The 5,849-nt window shown below is 35.6% G+C and overlaps 1 non-coding gene across 1 annotated transcript; it reads left to right on the plus strand.

Moving 5' to 3' along the window:
* The first annotated feature begins 1,095 nt into the window (after positions 1-1,095).
* TRNAV-CAC (transfer RNA valine (anticodon CAC)) lies at positions 1,096-1,168 on the plus strand. The gene has a single exon. It is a non-coding gene; the product is annotated as a tRNA-Val (tRNA).
* Positions 1,169-5,849: the final 4,681 nt, after the last annotated feature.

The raw sequence follows: 5,849 nt of genomic DNA on the forward strand, positions 1-5,849 counted from the left end.
ACAAACAACAAACTTTTCACTTGTGAACCTATTATTTTAAAATAGGAAAACAATTTTTCCATATTTGTCAAACCTTATTTGGATTCACTGAAAATCAGGTAAATTATTTGCCCAGTGCTCTACATTATTGGATCCAAATGTTTGGAAATGTGGTTAATTTTAGGCTTTGCATATATAAATCATAAAATACATGAAAAGAGTATTTTCTTGTTAATCCAACATTCTGGATCTCTTCCTAACATGGGATGCTGTATTGACATTAACTTGAATGGGTGCCACTGGTTGGGAGTTAGATAAGAAATGGGAAAGGGGAAATTGGCAAAGAGATCTTCATTGTCATGAATTAATATTTAAGAGATGGTTATGAAGAGACAAGTCTGTCAGAGTGTGAGAGGGCTAACACTAAAAAGAAAGTATTTTCAATTACTTCAGAATTATTTCACATTATTAATTAACAGTAATACTACATACATCAAAATATCCTTTGTTAAGTCTGTCTTCTCTGCTAGGCTAAGTACCTTACTTGCATTATCTCATTTAATCCTCGTAAATAATTCTATAAAACAAATATTATTCTCCCATTTTGCAGTGAACAAACGAAGTCTTACATTTCTATAAATCATTCTCCATAGGTTAGCTTTTTTTTCTTTTTAAATTTTTAATTTACTTTTACTCTTTAAATTGAAATGTAGTTGATTTACAATATTATATTAGTTTCCAGTGTGGCACAGGGCTTCCCTGTGCATTTCCTATGCTTTAAATGCAATTAACGATTCATTTTTATAGATTATACTCCATTTAAAGTTATTACAAAATAATGGCTCTATTTCCCTGTGCTGTACAATATAACCTTATTGGTTATCTATTTGCTTCATAATAGTTTGTATCTCCTAATTCCATACCCTTATTTTGCCCCTCCCCTTTCCCTCTCCTCACTGTATCCAGTAGTTTTGTTTTCTATACCTGTGAGCCTGTCTAAAAGCACAGACATTTCAATAAATGATGCTGGACATCCACATGCAAAAAATAATGAATCTAGTCACAGACCTTACACTTCTCACAAAAATCAATTCAAAATAGATCATAACCTGCTGTATTTCCATAGTGTAGCGGTTATCACGTTCGCCTCACACGCGAAAGGTCCCTGGTTCGAAACCGGACGGAAACAAAATAGATCATAGATATAAATGTAAAATGTAAAACTATAAAATTCCTAGAAAATAACATTGGAGAAAATTTAGATGACCTTGGGTTTGGTGATGACTTTTTAGATACAAAACTAAAACCATGATTTATGAAAGAAATAATAGATAAGTTGAACTATTTTTTAAAAACTTTTATTGGAGTATAGTTGATTTACAATGTTGTGTTAGTTTCAGGTGTAGGTGTGCTTCTGAAAGGAGAAGGCCAGAACTGCCCCTCGTCAGAGCCTGAGTTGTTTATTGTCGTCCTGCCACAGCTTTGGCCTCTGAACTTCATCCCCACATGATCCTGTTATTTGACATTTTTTCCAAATTTTTCTAATAAACGAAACTGGTTTAACTTTTGTTGTTGCTTCTAGAAATTCACCTAAGAGTCTTTACATTTTTCAATGGAACAATTCTTGTTAATGTTTAACATTAGTGTCCTTTCTTTTCAGAAGATAAGTTATCTGACTGGGGGTCAAGCTTTCCAAAATTTATGTGAGTTCAGTTAAATTATTCTTGAAGGTAAATTGGAGTAAAGTGGAATCTCTGGTTAATTTTACAAGATAAGGCAGGAAGGGGCTTTGGATCAATCAAGTATTTGCTCTTCTTCAGTTTCAGTCATTGTGCTGGGCAATTTATTTAAACTTCAGAAAAAGCTGGTTAGAATGGCTACGTGAATCCCATTCAAGAGAAAACTTAGATTCAGAAAAATAGGCTTGAAGCTGCCTACATGAGGCTAAACCAAGATCATCTGATAGTGGGGTCCCTTCTGTCTCATGTTCTCCTTCAAAGCAAACCCAAAGACACATATATCTTAGATTATTTATCTTTTTGTCCCTTGGGCCTTTTCAATGTCTTGTCAATCCACTCAGTACTTCAAGCATTGCAATCTTGCTTTCTTAATAGATGAGGCAAATACCAAGAGTTTATTACATGGGAAGGATAATAATGATTGATAACATTAGTATTCAGGAATTGATTTCACAAAACTAATATACTTTTTCCTTTTGGTTGAAAAGTTATTAGAAATCTAAAGGCCTTGCTGAACAAAATGTTGGAAAGATAGAAGTGTTTTTATAATTAAGCCATAGTGCTTTGATTTTATGTTAAATAGTTTAGTGAAAACTGAAATGCAATATGTACCAAAATGAATCTTTTTTCCCAGTGCTATAGCCTATCATATTTCATGTCTGTTTAACTTTGAGACATTGAAAGAAAATGAACAGAAATGCAAATATACTCCGTAATGATTATGTTTTTCTTTTTCTCCATATATTCTCTGCCTCTCCATAAAGACAACATAATTTCATTAATTAACACAAATGGTCATAAAACACACCACTTGCCAGTGTTATTCCCAGTTAATGTTTCTATAATGTTGCGTAATGTGAAATTTTTGCACAGCAATACTCAGCCAGGACTGTCAACAGCTGAATTACCATGTGTTGGCAGTATCTGTTAAAACTCGATCAGTGTACATCCTGTGAATAAGATGTGTGAAGCATGTAATAAAAGAAAGATGACCTATCCTAGATAAAATACATTTACTTCTCACTTCTGCTGTTAGTAATAGAATTTAACCTATCTTACAGTAATTTAAATCAGTGCCCTAAGGCACTGAATAATTAGGTATTTCCCTACCTCATAACAAAAGGCCCTGACATATTTTTCTTCTGTTCGTTCTGTGCCTTTTGCTATTTTATCGTTTTTGTTAAAAAAAAAAAAAAAGCCTTAAAAGGGGATAGAATGAAATGGATTGGTTCATATAAAGCTTATAGAAGCCATTTATGAAATCATTGTCCCCAGAGTTAGCATGAATCCTGTTTACCTCAAATATCATTACCCTCTTTGCCAGGAACACTGACAAGCTGAATAAATATATAAAGGGGGAATCTTGGAAGTGGGTAGACAGACTGGTGACTCATGAAGGGGTCAGAGCCTTTGCTATTTTCTTAGAAACAGATCTCTTTCCCTGGCTGCCATGGGGAGGAAGTGATGATGGAGAACGGTCAGTTCCAGAGCGATGTGGTGGAGGCAGCTGGAAGGTCAAGGGTTAAACATGTGCTATCTCAGCTATGCTGGGTGCAATAACAACATCAGGCACCAGAGAATGATCTATCAGGGCAATTAGTCAAACAGGCCTTGTGGTAGCCCAGATAGGTCTGGCTCTGTTTGCATCTGTTTATCAGTCTGAGATAAGAATCCTGTGAACCTTTTTGTTACCTTGAGAAAGTAGACACCTGGAAGGTAAACATAAGACAACAGTATCTTTAAAAATTGATTTTGAAAAATGACTACAGCTCCTAGATAGGATTAAATAATCTTTATTTCTGGCTGTTAAAAAGAAGATGAAAAAGAATTTCTTTGCTTGTTTTTTTTCACCTACTTCTTAGTCTATTATCCCAAGAGCAGGCATTACAGAATTGGACTTCTTTTGATCAGATATGGAACTTGGCCCAGAAGCCCTAGGAAGTGGGGAAGATAATTTAGATTACTGTGGTTTTTCTTTTTTCCCCAAGATTTTCCTGTAAATGCCACGCTTTGCTGTAGTTCATAAACTGACCTAAGCAATTAAAACATTTGTCTGTCTTCGTTCACATTGGCCTGATTTCTCATCTGATTTCAAACTCCTAAAGGACACTGACAAAATCTTTCTTTTGTCCTGATGTGATCATACCAAGTCACACAAGAGTCAGAAACTTTTGAAGGGGATTTCATAAGAACTATCTTATGAAATTGATCTGTAAATTTAATTGTAGTAAAAAACAGAATTGGAACTTTTCCAGGTGATAGTGAAGATTTATTTTGAACAACAATTTGCTATGCCCTGAATATGCATAGTCACACCTCTGTACCTTTGTTCATGTGTTTCCCTGTGACTACAATATTATTCTATTTCTGTCCACATTGCCATGAAACTGGATTCTTCCCAAAGCATATCCAGAAGAGAAACATGCCTAGGTCTTCAACAGCAGCAAGACAATTGATGGGGGATTTTTGTACATCTTTCCTAACCCAATTTGGACTTAATTTATGATCTAATGGTCCCATCCGGTGTTACAATTTCTGGTTATCTTCAGATCTAATTTCTTAAGTAGTACCCACATTCCATTTTTCCAGGACAGCAAAGCATACTTGAATAAGAAGAGATTCTTTCTTCCAACTTCTCATTTATCCTGCCCTAAGAAAAGCCAAGCCTAGGAGTTAGCTACCCAGATGTGTGCAAGAACCATTTTTATTTCTGTGACAGAAGCTATCTATGTGACTTCGGGGAATTTGTTTAATCTCTCTGAACCGCACTTGTTCTCCATGTATAAATTGAGAATAAAGGTAGGACCTGTTTCATGGGGTTCTTGTGTGGAATCAATGAAAATGCATGCAGAGATGCCTCACATGGTGCTTAGAATCAGGAAGCACTGTATAAATGGCCCTGCGGTACCCACCATGCAGTACCTGTTTAGCAGATCCATTGACCTAGAGGTAGATGAACTGCCTTATGCTGTGGATATTCTAAACCTAAATTTACACTATGGCAAAAATCACATGGTTTCTATAACAATTAAGATTATTTTACCAGATTAAAATTTTAAAACTTTTTCTAATAGACATTACCTTTAGACCATTTTTAGGTTTATAGGAAAACTGAGTAGAAGGTAAAGAGATTTCCCATAAGCCCCCTGCCCCTATACATGTATAGCTTCCTCCATTATCAACATCTCCTACCAGAGTGGTACATTTGTTACAACTGATGAGCCTACACTGACACATCATTATTACCCAGAGTCCATAGTTTATGTTAAAGTTCACTCCTGATTAAATTTTTAGAGTGTTGAGTACAATCTCAGTGGTATCTAGCCATTGATTCAATTATTTATTATTGTTTCTATTTAGCAAATTTACTTTTCCCTAAACTGTGACATTTATTGTGCTAATAAGATATGATCTAGGTCTGTAAGGGGTTTATAATCTAGCGTTTATCATTTTTATCTAAAATCTATTATGTTTAATTCATTTCTGTAAAGGGCATGTTATTCTACCACACATGTGGAACACACTTCTACCAGACCTGTGTCTTATAATTGCACTTACAAGGACTATGACACAGAGGTTTCTGCCAAAATATAAAAGAATGTGTTTTCTGAACCTTACTATTCATCCCTACAGTAAAAATGGAAGAAGGCAATTTAACTCACAACTCTGATAATTTGTCATTGCAAAGCATTTTAAATAAGACCCTTCAAAAGATCATCTAGAAGATGCTTGTCTTCATTTGTAAGTTATTATTAGATTCTGAGAATACAGCAAAGGCCAGCTACAACGCTGTCTGCTTTAGCACAGAATTGGGGATAATCAGATCTGTTTCGGCCCTCAGATTTTCATTCAGAGTTATTTTTTCCAGAACAGGCCCCATTATGAAATTGTGTGCTGTCAGCTTCACTCTGGATATAATAAGAACCCTGAAGACACTGAGGAAGTGAGTCTGGGCAAGGACAGGGCATCTGTGTGGATAGACAGTAGTTTTCAGGTCTGAACCTGAGTTAGCCAGGCCAAACTGGGCAAGTCTTCCATCCACAGGAGATCTGGTACCTGTCTTTCCAGAGCCAGCTGTTTTTTGGGAAGTGGGGTAGGAGTGGGGCAGATAGAATATAGGGTTGGGGAGCA

This window comes from Phocoena phocoena, chromosome 2 (assembly GCF_963924675.1).
Source record: "Phocoena phocoena chromosome 2, mPhoPho1.1, whole genome shotgun sequence".
NCBI classification, from domain to species: domain Eukaryota; kingdom Metazoa; phylum Chordata; class Mammalia; order Artiodactyla; family Phocoenidae; genus Phocoena; species Phocoena phocoena.